General features: G+C 41.9%; 1 protein-coding gene across 8 annotated transcripts in view; it reads left to right on the top strand.

Annotated features, from left to right (window-relative positions):
- The window catches only part of TMC1 (transmembrane channel like 1), a 312,031-nt gene that overhangs the window by 136,445 nt on the left and 160,568 nt on the right, over positions 1 to 15,018 (top strand). The gene's annotated exons all lie outside the window — the stretch shown is intronic.

Here is a 15,018-nt window from a genome sequence, read left to right on the forward strand (position 1 = left end):
CATTTAATGGGGTGCCCAGGCCTCTGGGTGCTCCAGCATGAGTTGCCATCCTTGGCTCAAGAATTGCTATAGTGATATCAGGGGTGCAAAACAAATATCTGATTATTGCTGCAGAGACTCCTTCCATTGCAGAGGCTGTACTTTTTTAGACTGCTCTTCAGTTGAAAATTTTCCTTTGCCAGAATCCCAGTCAACCCAGATTAAGCTGATAACCCAATTGTAAAGACTATTTCCTTTTACAAAAGGCATTTAATATCACTTTTTCTCCAATAATATGGAATCAGTTTTGAAACTTGATTGGAAACCTTACCTATTCACAGGGAAATTGTAAAAGACCATGTGCTAGCCATAGGAAATCTGGACTGATACAAGGTGCCAAGTTAACTTAAGGTGGATAACAGTTATTTCTTTGTCGCTTTCTACCTGTTTTGCAATAGAGATTATGAGAAGTATGGTGCGTACCAAAGGTGAACCTTTAGAAGTCAACTCCTCTGAGAATATTCTCTGGCCTTCACCCCTTCTGTAGTGCCCACATATGCTCCCACATCTCCCTGTGTGTTAGGGCTCTCCAGAGAAACAGAACAAAGAGTGTATATGTGTGTGTGTGTATGTGTGTGTGTGTGTATACACACACATACATATGGGGGGAGAGAGCAAGAGCGAGAGAGAGAGAGAGAGACAGAGAGAGAGAGAGATTTATTATAAGAATTGGCTCACGCAAATATGGAGTCCAAAAATGCCCACGATCTGCTGTCTACAAGCTGGAGAACAAGAAAAGCTGGTGTATAATTCAGTGGGAGTCCAAAGGCCTAAGAATCAGGGGAGCCAATCAACAAGAGCAGAAGATGGATGTCCCAGCTCCAGCAAACAAAGCAAATTTACCTTTCCTCTGCCTTTTTGTTCGATTGAGGCCTTCAACAGGTTCGATGAGGTCCACCTGCATTGGTGTGGGCCGTCTCCTATACACAATCTGCCAATTGAAATGCTGACGTCTTTCAGAAACAGCCTTATAGACATACCCAGAAATGGTTTACCAGCTATCTGGACATCCCTTGGCCAAATTGACACATAAAACTATCTATCACACTGTGCTCACCCCCTACTGTTGGAATTACTCATTGTAACTGTTCACTTATCTGTCTCCAACATAAAGCTTAGACTCCTAGAAAGTCAGGATCAGTGCTGACTGTTGGATCCTCAGCTAGAGTTGGGCGTGAAGAGAGGAACCAGCTTCTACTTGTTAGAGGCTCTTATATGTCTTTTGTCCAGGCCTACCCTCTCAGCCCCTATCTTTACCACCCTTTCACCTCCATCTCTCTATTTAAAAGGAGGTAAACAATAATACACATGTATGATGAATTTACATTATAGTTTCATTTCTATTATTATTCCACAATAGTAGAAGAGGTTTAAAAACAATACCATATTCTTAGATTTGAAAATCTCTGGAACAATAATTGGGAGTAATGACAAGTCTGAGCTTCCCAGAAGGTAAAAACTACGGGCATTTTTGTAGGCATATGAGAGACATACATACACAGATGATTTGCCTTTTATTGGCCCATTCTTGCCCAGAAGAAACAAAGCAGCCTTATACCAGAAGTGTGTAGGATTAACAGCAGTTCTTCAGGGTGGCCCTAGGTCTTTGCTCTGATCTCTCTCTGTTTCTGTCTCTGTCTCTGTCTCTGTCTCTGTCTCTCTCTGTCTCCGTCTCTCTCTCTCTCTCTCTCTCTCTCTCTCTCTCTCTCTCTCTCTCTCTCTCTCTCTGTCTCTCTCTCTCTCTCCTCTCATTCCTTCTGTATTGCTCATCTCGTTATGTCACAATTCAGGGCTTTTTTTCTCTTTCTCTGGAGTGGAAATGACAGAGTTGTAAAGCATTGGCTTCTGATGGGTATCTCTGAATCAGGCAGGAGGGCTGGGGTGATTAAAACTGGGCTCCTGTATCTTCCCATCAGCTAAACTAGTGTTCTGAAGTATAGGCAGAACTTGTTAGGAGAAGGTCCATGAAAATGTTTCTGGTGGGAAATCTGCAGGAAGTAAGACAAGTTTCCTTTGTGCCTAAAGAGATGGCATCACAAGTGCAGGAGCCGAGTGGCCAAATCCCCTGAAGATACCAGAGCAAACTATGTGAACTCACTTCTAGAAAGGAGTTCAGACCCCAACAGAAGTCCAATTTCATAGAGCAAGAACTGTGCTCATAGTAAGCTCCCACAGCTATGGTAGTTGGTCAGGAGGGTAAAAATTCATATGAACTTTGAGACACCCCGTAAACATCTTGTATAATCTCAAGTTGTGTACAAAATGTGTCATGTTCTTTCCTCTCTCCTTTCTTCTATCGCTCCTCCTCTCTTCCTTCTCTTTTTTCTCTCTTTCCTGTCTGACCTCTTCTCTAGAGCCTCATCTTTCTGTTCTTTGCCTTCTTGCCTCTGTCTTCTGTAATCTTCCCTTCTCTCCCTCAAATGCTCAGTGATCCTTTGCATTAACAAACAGGTACCTAATTCCTACTTGTGCCAATTATGAGCTAAGAGCTGGGATGTTAAGATGAATCAGTTCTATTTCCTTCCGGGCACCAAGGGATTGTTGATGGGCATTGTCCAGCCTCTCACTATACTCCCAACTCCTACCTCCTGGAACACACTTTACTTACCAACCTTGGCATTCTTATTCTGCGATATCAGCACGTAGGATTTTTCTCAATCTTATTGAAATGATCTTCAGAAAAACCTATTGCATTTTATTGACCCATGTAATCTAATGATAATCAATGTGCTTACTATGCAGTCATCATTTCAACTCAAGTCCTCTGGGTATAGCCTCCAACTGTTCCTTTTCCAGTAACACCTCTGCCTCTTGCCCCTCCTCTTAGAAATTCTGGAGCTACCATTGTTCCTGCCCTCAAGTGGCTCACCACCTAGGAGAGTCACATTTAGATTAATGGCTTTAAAATGCTTCAGTCACTCTGGGAATTGATATGACAACCTGGCACAACTGATTTAGAAGCTCCTACTTTTCAGACAGTTATGCTTGGGTCCAGGGGGGATGGTTGGAACAAAGGAACAAGAAGCACCAAACTCTCAGGGCACTCACTGTGATTGTATAAAAGAGAGAAGTGTCACTCAACATGGGTACCCAGCAGGCCGTTGCGCAGTGCCTTCATTTCTAGTCAGATCAACAACAGCTCATCCAGTAAATAAATAACATCTTAGTTTCTGTAGCAGGCTGATTGAGATCAGCTAACCTTTAGGCACAGAGCAGGACTCTTCCTTGCTGAAGCTTTTAGCAAACTCTTCACAGCTTTATGCAAAGGATTAGATTAACTCTTGCAAAACTGGTTCACCAGGAACAATGACTAAGTGGATTTCTTAGTATCTGGCATATTGTGTCTGAGCAGCTATAAATATATTTACAAGCTAGGATTTCAAGGGAGGGGAGTAGTAGCTTGCTGGAAAACAAGCCAACTGAGTTATGGGCCTTCACCCAGCCAGCATACTGTTTTCATTTTTACCTCTTACAGTTTTATTTTCCTTCTCAAGGACTTTGATCATGTCATTCTTTTTTTAACACTAATAATTTCTCTCCATCCTACTGTGCGTGTGTGTGTGTGTGTGTGTGTGTGTGTGTGTGTCCGTCCCAGTGTCCCTACAGAGGGTGAAGAATCCCACTTAGGTATGTCCATGTTATCAAAAGTACTATCAGCTTACTAACCACTCCAGTGACGAAAGCCAACTGACAAACAAGCCACTCTTATCCCTCCTTTGCAGGCGGTGAATCTGAAAGCGGAGAGAAGTTTTATTCCAAACAGGAAGTGTTTTGGGGTATGAACAACTCTGCATTTAGACAGTGCAGCTTTCAGTTCCTGATCTTGGCAATGGGGCAAGCAGAGGGTGTGGCCACTACAGACCTTGCCGTGGGGCAGTGTTTCCAATGGCATGTTCCCAGGAATTAGCCACAGGAGGGCTGCTACAAAAGCTTTTAGTGAAATAAGGATTTCCAATAGGAGAGCGTTCTTAAAGTTTTAAATATGCTAATGTGCCTTGGGCATAGTCAGGATGTGTTATAATATGTCATTTTTCATGTTTGCCACCCGCAGCCTTTCTCTAAGTTTGGCATTCTGAGAAACACACTTTAGTGGTGCCTGAGGGCCTAGGGGAAGAATAGAATGAATGAGGCATCCCAGAATAGAAAGCTGCCTGTCTTAGTTACTATTGATGCTGGCCGGTTAATAACTTTCCACTTTGTGCCACTGGAATTGATCTGAGGAGAGTAAACTGGAATTGAGGACTGCTATTTGAGGATCCGAGGCTTCAGGAATTTTCCCAATTCCTTTTCATTTCTTTGTCCTACCATTTTTACTTTTAAAAGTCAACACATCCATTTGATTACAGAGCTGAGCCTTTCTCCAGAGTCAGGGGTTATAATCACGTGTATATTTAGACATTGTTTATAATCTGTTCATCTGCCTTGTTTCAAGTACAGGTCAAAGTTTGGTCACCTAAGCACATACTCACCCTGATCCTTTTACCACGCTCCTTTCTTCTTTGCCAGCTGCTGTCTCTGGTTTCTTTCTCCTAATCCCATTATTGCCCTTGAATCTATAACTTTGTCTTTCCAGTTCCCTGAGTCACCTGCCTGGTCTCTGCTGTCCAGGACTCTGCCTTGGAAATCTCAGACTTACATTACTCTGTGTCTCTGGGCTCAACTCTAGCGGGTCCCCAGAATCACCCAGTCTCCATGCCAGTCCCTTTGACTCAAGGATGGCGCTCAGAAATCTCCACTCCTCAATGGCACACCAGTTGATTCTGATGCCTGCCCAGGATTGAGAAACACTGCTTTAGATTCTGGGCACATAGTCCCTACCTTTTTTCCTGGAGCTCCTCCTGGGTCATGATTCCGTTTCCCTAACTCTGCCCTCAGAGGGGTGGAAATGAAAGTATTTGTAAAGTTTCTACTATGTCCCATATGCTTCAAATATGTCATTTCCTTTAATTTTCATAACACTCTTATGAAGTATATATCATCATCTTTATTTTAAGGATGAGGAAACCAAGATTCGGAGAGTCTAGGTAATTTTCCCAATTTGAAAAATGGCAGAGCAGATCTTCAGATTCAGATCTGTGAGCTATCTACAGTTTTGCTACTTAGAAAGTGTGGTCACTGGACCAGTAGAAAAAGCGTAACTGGGATCTTGTTAGAAATGCAAATAGGCCATCTCAGACCTACTAAATCAGTTTCTCTGGGGGCGGGATCCAGAAATCTGTATTTTATCAAGCCCCCCTGGTGATTCTGATATACCCTAAAGTTTAAGAACCATCAACCTAGAGTCCCATGTGTTTCCCCATTATATTGTCTTGCCTCTTTTTCCTTATTTCTTTGCTTGGAAGAATGGCTTTATTTCTTTCCCAGTAACCTCACTATCAGCTCCCTGTGCAGCCTCACTCATATCTTTCTCAACCAGCGGTTTTATTACACACACCCTTCTCATTTCCTTTACAGCATTCACGGTATCTGACTGAGCAAGCACAGAACCCCACATGGCTTCAGGTTTGCCCTGTCTTGCCTCATATATAATATCTTCCTTTGACAATTTAAGGCATTGAAGACACTGACGTCCAACCCCCCTTTCTAAACCTTGGGGTGCACGTGTACATGTGGGCACATACCACACACACACACACACACACACACACACAAGTCTACTTCAAGCTGAGATTCCCAGAAAAAGAAATACAAACATCCAGTGGCCTTGGAAAGTTTCATTTAGCCTTGAACTGTATTTCTTCAAAGTGAAGCAAGGCTGGGGAGATTTTTGAATGTGGATCTGCTGATAACTGGCACCTCCTCCGAACTATAATCTCATTCAGGGTTAGATGATGCTCAAGTGAAACCAGAAATGCTCCCATGATACTCTGCCCTTAATCAGAGGTTTCAGAGTGTCAAACTCCTCTTGCTGACTCTGCCTTTTTCTATATGTGCAGAAAGTCCAGGTTGCCCAGCAAAAGTGTGTGTACTTTGTACAACAGTTTGATCCTAACTGCAAAATAATTTTTTATGTTATTTGGACTACATTTGAAAAATGCATTTATTCCAATATCTTTAGCTTCATAAATGATGCATAATGATTGGTGAAGGATTAGCATTTTTGAGTTCAAAATACATAAAGTTTCCTTGGATGGCTGAGGCATCATAGTTAAATAGAATAAGGGGAAATAGGAGGTTGACAAGGAAAACTCAGTTTAGGGTTCCTTAGTTATTTATTTTTCTTCAGTTACATTACATTAAGCTTCCCAGATTGTTTCTTCAGTGCCACCTTTTACAGGAATATTTCATAAATAAATATTAGGTTATTTCCTTGGCTGTCTATAATGGTCAGTGCTTGCTCATGGGGTTGTAAGCTAATGGGAATGGCAGTTGGTATATTGAGATGTACAGGATACATTTATATCTTTCATTCTCATTTCTAAATGGGTTCTCTCTGGATTAGAGCTCCTAGCCGTGAGTCCTCTTAGGTCAACTTTATTATTAAAAGAGGAATTACAATTTCACTGTACAGTGACCTTGGAAGAAGTATCAAAGCAGCTGAATTTCAAATTCTCAAATTTCAAATATATTCTTGATATATTCTGCTTAATAGTTTCTTTGCCTTCTCATCTCCACCGCTTCTCCTGAGTAATAGTATAGCATTCTATAGATAAAACTCAATAATGGGGAGTGACTCAAAAGTCTGGTTATTTTTATTAGTGAACTGTTTTGAGGGTGAACTCTCTACATTTTACATCCTCATGCTCCACAGGACTGTAAATAAGTCTGAATTGATTTTCTTCTTGGGTTCAAAAGAATATTTTGGAGATGGCTGGCAACAAACAGAATTCGTACAACAGTGCTGTTAATTTTCATGTTGAATAACTTTAGAGGGAATGATGGCATCTTATACTTAACAATAAGCATACAAGGATTTGTAAAAATTGGCAAAGTGTAATAAAAACACATTTAGCAAATTGTGCTATGATTTAATGTTCTGGCTATACAGCTGATTTACTTTTTTTCCCCCTAAATATTTAAAATAAAATTTAAAGCACAGTTGATCTTGGCTTGGATAAGCAGCCTGTGTATTAACTGGGGATTTAGTTACTATCCAAAGGCTGATTTACAGTGAGACACCCAAATAGCCCCCTTGGAAGTTTCCAAAGAGGTTCACTAATCTTTTTAAATCCCTCTTCTGCCCCTTCTCATTGGCCTCTCTGCCTTCTCTAGTTGTGTGCTAATTTACCACATAGAATCCTTATTTTGTGGAATTGCTACTTCAGTGTATGGGGAAAACAAAACTGAATGTAACTATTGATTTTGAAAATCTTGAGTTTTTCATATTAGATTTTTAAATTTCTATTTTCGTAATTTCTCTGGTTTAATGCTTAAATGGAAGTTATTCAATGCCCTTTTTTAAATATCCCACTTGTTAAATTCATGCTTACCCTTAGAAATATTGAGTCAGTGATCTACCATTCCCCATTCAAAATTTCTACAAAGCAGAAACATAAATGTCTTCATTGTTATTACAAACAAACCAAACCAATGACAACAACATAATCTGTGTTATTTAAGAGCAGATAAAATAGCTTCACCACTTTAATTAACCTCTCTGGCTTTGCCTCTTGCCACGTGACCCTTCATTAGCAGCCCCGAGAACAAATTATGCACCAAAATTCCAAGTGAGAGTGAATTGTTGGCCTACTGAATACCCCCTATGAGAAATCTTATACAAGAGCTTTTGTTTCAGAACTGAGTGCCAGGAACATTTTGCTTCCCCCAAGCAGTGGTATGTTTTCTCCTTCTGGACAATGAGAAGAATGTGATTGAACATATTTTCATTTGTGCTTTGGCTGCCAGGAAGCTCAGAGCCAAACTTGTAGCCCAACCTTTATGTCTATGTAAGATTTTATGGCTCACATATCTGGGTTCTTCCTTTCTTCTTGATATTGATCTTTAATCCTGACTTAAGTTTACAGAATATGCCACTATAAAACAATTGTAAAAATGTCTATAGGCTGCCTGAAATTATTATAGAATAAAGTAGGATGTAAATAAACCAATAAGTCAGTTGTTTGAAAAACCAATACGTTTTTGCAGGGAGATAACTTTGTGAGTGGTCGTTAGTCGTTCTGTGGGTCCAACCCACAGAAGCTGATTCCATTTCATTGTACTGTTCATTTACCATATGCTTGACAGATGTGCTCCTGGAAGAGAGGTTTACAAATATTAACAGGGCTCAGTCTCTCAAGAGCCTTGAAGGCTAAGGAGGAGAGACAAATACAAATAATGCAAGACAAATGAAATAGGTGTTAAATAGCAATAAAAGCTACTTGATGGAGGGGTGTAGTAGAAGGAACAATTCATTCTGCAAGGGCTGAAAAGATACAGAGGTTTTTCAAAGGCAAAAAACTGAGGGGAGGTCATTTGAAGCCAAGGAGGCTGCACGAAGAAAGCATAATGTCAGTCAATTGCAGGGAGAAATGACAAAACACTGTTGTCAGTGTTGCTGCAGATCATTATTAATAAAGTAGTAGATTATCATTAATATGGCTCCTTGAGGAAGACAGGCTTATATAGAGGTGAGTAGGGTTATGTTTTAAAGGGGCTTCTGGGAATTTCACCAAACTAGTCTTTATCACATTTCAATTTAAAAATTGTAGTTCTTTTTCTTGATAGAGGATTATCACTGGGACTTCTCCAATGTCTATCCATCATGATTGGGGCTGTTTCTCAACTGACAGTCATAATGAAGAGGAAGTAAAAGAGGAAAGGAGAAGACAGTGCAAGAAGAAAAGAGAAGCAAAAAGTGATGATAGAGATTAACGGTATTTTCCTAAGATAGAGAGAGGGCATGATGATTAAGAACATATGGAAGTCCTCAAGATGAAGCGTTTCTCTGGATTGGAAATGACTGAAATAGAGAAGCATGAAGTGAATATGGCATATGGTAACTTCTTGGGAAAGATGTCAGTGGAGAAGGTATTGGCTCAGATTGATCTGCTGTCAGGATAGAATGTGGTGGTAATTTGACAAAAACACAGTTCGATACAATTAACCATCAAGCATCATGATGTGTGTTGTATAGAGCTGGGGAGATGAGTGTGCAGTGGTTGGGGCATAGGTAGATGGGGCTTGCCCATATTGATGTTGGACTTCCACTGACCATGTCACCACCCTGAACTGTGTGACTTTAGTAGTTAATTTACAACATCAAGAAGAGCTGCTTGAGCAGCACCAGAGGGAAATCTCATAAACAGCAGTTGCAGAAATTCCTGCACTGGCTATGTGCTTTTGGATATAATTTACCCAAGGACTAATTTTGACATGCACTAATGTATACAGTTCCTCTGGAAGGACACAGAAGAAACTAATAACAGTAGCTGGCTCTAGGAGGGAATATTAGGAATCAGAAGTAGGAAGGAGACTTAACTTTTCACTGTATTTCTTCTCCAAATAGACAGTCTTAACTTGAGTTACTTATACTCACTCTTGTCCAGTAGCTTGAACTCACTTTCCATCTCTCTCCAAGATTCAGGACAAAGGGAATCCCTATGTGAACATCAGATTTTCTAAGTCCTGTTTTATGTAAATGTATCCCAGATTCCCCCACAACCTGGGTCAGAGCAGCAGCTGGCCTTGGAGTCAAGTTTTTAAAAGGACTTCTTTAGATAGATGACTAAGAAAAACTCCCTCCTTCTGCATGGAGGTAGCATAGTAAGCAGAGTGGAATGGACCTCATTATCACTTATCCCTGTGGTTGGGTACCATTGTGCAATCTGCACACTGTATAACCATTTGTGGTGGCCCTGAACTGGGTCACCTTGCTAGGAGAGACTGGGTGTTTTAGCCACCTGATGCACCTTTCTGTTGGTACATCACTAACAGAAAACTCAGGCTTTAAGGAGATCATTGCACCTGTCCTACTTTCCCCCCTGCCCTCAGAATCTTCAGGGTGACAGAGTCGAAGGAACTAACTGTAATTCAATATTGCAGATAATATGAGTGCTATAGAAAAGTGTCTGTCAAGGACTTTGAAAGTGGAAGAGAAAACAACTCATTCCTCTTGCTGATGGTTTTATCAGTTTCGTCTAGGTCAGTGGTTCTCAACTGGGGCTACTTCTAAGGGACATTTGGCAAAGTTTGGAGACATTTTTGGTTGACTCAACTAGGGGTGGTGGCACTATTGACATCTAGTGGTGGAGGCCAGGGTGCTGTTGAACATCCTACAATGCACAGGACAGTAGGTCCAACAAAGAATTATGTAGCCCCAAGTGTCTGTAGTGTTGCCACTGAGAAACCTGGTCATATGCTGGTAACAAATTATTTTTTAAAATCTCAGTGGCTTAACAAATAATTATTTTTCTTTCATGCTGTATGTCCAACACGGGTTGGCAATCTGCCCTGCTTGTCCTAATCCCATCAGGGAGTCTAACTGATTGAAGATTAATTTCCATGTGGGCTTCCACCATCACTGTGACAGGGGAAGGGAACTTGGTGGATTGCACAGTAGATTTTAAAGCTTCTGCCCAGAATCGTCATATATCCCTTCCAGTCATATTCCATTGGCCATAATCCATCATATGACCATGCCTAAATTCAAAGCAGGTGGGAACTGCATTTCTGTCCTGTACCCCAAAGGTGGAGAGAATGGAAATAATTGTGACCTGCCCTCAGGACTATCATTCTAATGGTAGTGGTGATTGTGGGAGTGGTGTGAGGATTTAAGGAAGGCTTCTGTTCTTGTTATCTTTTGCTGCATAACAAACCACCCCAAACTTAAAGGCTGAGGACAGCAACAATCATTTGATGTGCTCATGAAGATTAAATTTGGATAGGGTTGGATGGGAACAGCTCATTTCTACACCACGTGACGTCAGCTGGGGCAGCTCAGAAACTGGGGACCAGAATCATCTGAGAGAGCTTGATCACTCACATGTCTGGCAGTTGATTCTGGCTGGAGACTGAGACCTCAACTGTCACTGTCAGCTAGACCGCCTGCACATGGCCTCTACATGTGGCTGTTTGGCTTCCTCACAGCCTGGTGGCTAGGTTCCAAGGCAGAAAGTACATACTGCCTGTTTCTTAAAGCCTGAATCTGGAAACTGGCATGGCATTACCTCTACCATATTCTAGTCATTGAGGAGTTATAAAGCCCAAATTTAAGGGGAGGGAACATACAAGTAGACTATGTTTCAAAAGGAGGAAGGTCAAAGAATCTGGAGGTCATGTTTTAAAACTGTTTCCCAGGTTGGTGACAAGGTGGGAGAAATGGCAAGATTTCTCTAGGTGAAATTGGGGAATGAGCCTTCTAGACAAAGTAAACAGCATGAGCCAAGGCGTATCGGAGCTGAATTCATCTCATTTCCCTACCCAGTCCTGCCTCATAGCTACTTACTTCTAGTGCTGACATAAACCTTATAAAAATCTTTTGATCCAACTGTAAAATATAGATTGTGGGGACAGAGCCCCAGAAAGCAGTTTCCAGGCTCTCGGCCTCATGTGGAGAGGTGCTGGCTCAGATAGTGGATGGCCGTCAGCTGTGGCTGGTTGGCCATCAGGTGTAGCCATTGAGCCATTGGCCACAGATATAACTGCCACGGCTACGGAGGGGAGCCGAGGAGAGTGAAGGAGGAGACTGAAGGAGAATAAGGAGAGTCGAGGAGAGTTGGTCGGTTGGCAGCAAAGCGGACAGCAGGTCGCACGTTGTGTAAATCCAGCCTCCAGTGAGACCATAGTGGTATGACTTCCCTACCTATGGCTCCGTGGGTGTTCCTTTTTGGCCTCACCATGTCCTGCGTTCTTATGTGGGGAGTGGGAGCAGAGACCCCGCAGGCCGCCCCGCCAGACACCCCGCACGACATAGATACAATACACTGTTTCATGAATGTGAACTGCAACCTGGATTTATTCTGATTTGTCTAAAATGATACATGATTCATTCTAATGCAAACAAATGAAATTATTAAGAAAAACTGCTACCAATTTTTTTCTGTTAAGTGTTTGTTTCTGTCATAATATTTTAGTTTATCTCAGTTTGGGGAATTGGTAGATTAGTGGTATTCACTCTGCTTTGGATTCATTTTGCCATGAACTTCATGGTTGAATTTAGACTTCAAAGCAGGCAGGACTTGACCTGAAACACTTTCTTCAGGATAAGATGCAGTAAGGATAGTGGAATAGCATAAATGGGCCATGCTTTTTCTGATTTTGAGAAGAGGATTTTTACCAATATCCAAATGTGTTCCTATCTGTTTCGGAGTCAGTCCTACTAACAGCATTGGCTGTGGGTCACAGAACCATAGAATTTTAAAACTGAAAGCATCTTTCAAGGTCATCTAAGTTAAACTTCCTCATTTTGCATATGAGAAAACTGAGACTCAGAGAGGCAAAATGAGTTCTAACTCAGTCTTAAGTAGAAAGAGGAAGGACAGCTGGTACCAGAGGTGGGGTTCCCCTGGCGAATTAGAACCACCAGGGATGGAATGGTTCCCTGTATATGCGCTGAGGGAGAAGCAGCTTCTTAGCTTCTGCTACATCGGCTTCTCTTGTGACCTGTGTCGCAGCCCCTGGCTGCATCTACTCCACGTCCCCAGGCTGGACCATTCCATCTGGCTCCTGATTATGCACCAGCAGCTGCCTTTCCCCCCACCCTTTGTTCTCACTCTTTCAGATTCAAGGGAGAATTGCTCCATTGATAGCATTTGAATTCAGCTCATGAAAAATTCTGTAACAAGTATACTTGACCGTTTGATCTCTGGCTTCTCCCACACATTTGCCCTTTATACCCTGAGAGCCTTAAGCTTCATTTCCTTGGAGCAGATTGCAATTTCAATGGAAAGGAAGTAGCTGTGTAGTCTTCAAGCTGAGCTCAGTTCTAATAAGAACCAAGCAAAACTTAATCCTTACCTACTGTGAAAACTCAGGCACTCAATTAGGCAGTAGAAATCTTTCCTCCAGAACAGCTTGGTGGTTATGATGTTGGAAAATCTCTGACCTAGGTTCAAATTCCAGCCACACTATTTACTAGCTGTGTGATCTGGGCAAGATGCTTAAACTTTCTAGACTCAGTTTTCCCCTCCATAAATTGGAATGCTAATTAGTGCCCACCTCAAAAAAGTTGTTCAAAAAATATTTGTTACCGTAACTTGTGTATCAAACTCTTCCAGTTTACGATCCAGTGAGGAAGGTGGAGAAGAATTAAATAATCACAAGTCAATATAAAATTATAAAGACATCTATAAATCGTTAAGTCCATAAATCAGGACTTCCTGGGCAAACTGGGATATCTGGATCCTCCCCAGCCCACCCTTCCCCATGACAAAGCAGGTTGGGAAAGTTTTCCCTGGGGGAAAGGAAGATGGAACTGAGATCTACAGAATGAGTGAGGGTCACTAGGTGAAAAGGGTAAGACAGAGCAATTTAGGCCAAGAGAACAAGCAGCACATGCAAAACTTTAAAAGAAGAGGAAGCAAGGAGTCTGCAAAGATTGAAGACCAGTGTGGTTGGTAGAAGCGCCAAGGGTGTATGGCTTTAAGTGCAGGGGCACCAATCACTTACCTGCCTCATAGGTATTAGGAATGGGGGCTCGATTCTGGCTGGGTTTGCGTAGGGGAATTACAAGAGCAGATTAGCATCTTTTAAAAATCAGTCTAGCTGCAGGTTAGAATGGATTGATGTTGAGTTCTCAGGGCAGCTTTTAAACAATACCGAAGCCTGGGCCCCAACCCCAGAGATTCAGATTTAGTTGGTTTAGAGTGGATCCCAGTAGACTGTAATATCTGCCAGGGTTGAGATTCACCCTAGAAGGAGGCTTTAGTGGATGTGGAGAAGAACAATTGTGAAGTCACTGCAGGTAGTTCAGGTAAGAAATGATGAAATAGGTTCATGGCAACAGCAGAGGAGCTTCGGGTATAGGGCAGTGATTCTCAAACTGTGGTGGATTTCCAATCTTCTGGAGGGCTTGTTAACATGCAGATTTCTGGTCTCCTTTGATTCAGTAGGTCTGGAGCAGGGCCTGAGAATCTGCATTTCTGACAAGTTCCCTGGAGATGCTAATGTTGCTAGTTTGTAGACCACACTTGGAGAATCACTGATCTAGAGAAAAGCTGTCAGATTTGGTAGATGAAATCAACAGGATTTGGTGCTAGATTGTCTATGCAGCTAAGGATGAATTGAAGGAGGATTCAAGGACTCTTCAATTTTCCGAATTTTGCAGCTGACTATGAGTTTTGCGTCATCGATACTCAGGTAGCAGCGAATCAGACTAGAGAAGATCATGAATTCAGTGCTGCACTTGTATTATAAGGTGCCTTTGAAACAACTAAGTGGAAAGATCAAGTAGGGCCATATACGCAACTTGGAAGTGAAGGTGATTAGAGATATAAATTTGGGGGCCATTTGTGTAGTTGGTCATTGAAGCCTGAGACTTCTCAATGGGATCACTCAGTTCCCTTTTCTTTTGCTCTTATCCTGGGTTTCAAAGCTCCAGCTTCGCCTTTTTAAAGTGCCATAATCCTTCCAGCCTCAGTGCCTTCTTGCTTGTTGTTCCACCTCTTTGGGAAAATGCTTCCCTTTCCCCCCTCCATATTTAGCTCCTTTTGCACTTTTGGATTCTGCCCCTCAGGATTGGTCATGTGTAATGTTAGCACCAGGTACCTTTGTTTTCTTCAGTAGCACAAATCAGAGTTGGTGATTATGTTTGTGTAATCATTTGCTAAATGGCCATCTTCCCTACTAGATTCCAACAGAACGCATCTAAGGGACGGTTTAGCTCAATAATAAACCCTCTGAGAGAGTTGAGTGTCCAGGGGTCAATTACGGAGATGGTAGTTGTTAAGACAGTGGTAATGTCTTAAGAAGGGGCGGGGGGAGGGGAGGAGCAGTTACCAGTATCTCTGTGAAGCAGTTGGTGTTTATTCAGTAATGCGATTAAGTTTTGTAGGACTGCGGGTGTGTGACCCAGCAACAGCGCCGTCTGGTGGAAACTAGTGA

This window comes from Rhinolophus hipposideros (assembly GCF_964194185.1).
Source record: "Rhinolophus hipposideros genome assembly, chromosome: 11".
Classification (NCBI taxonomy): Eukaryota; Metazoa; Chordata; class Mammalia; order Chiroptera; family Rhinolophidae; genus Rhinolophus; species Rhinolophus hipposideros.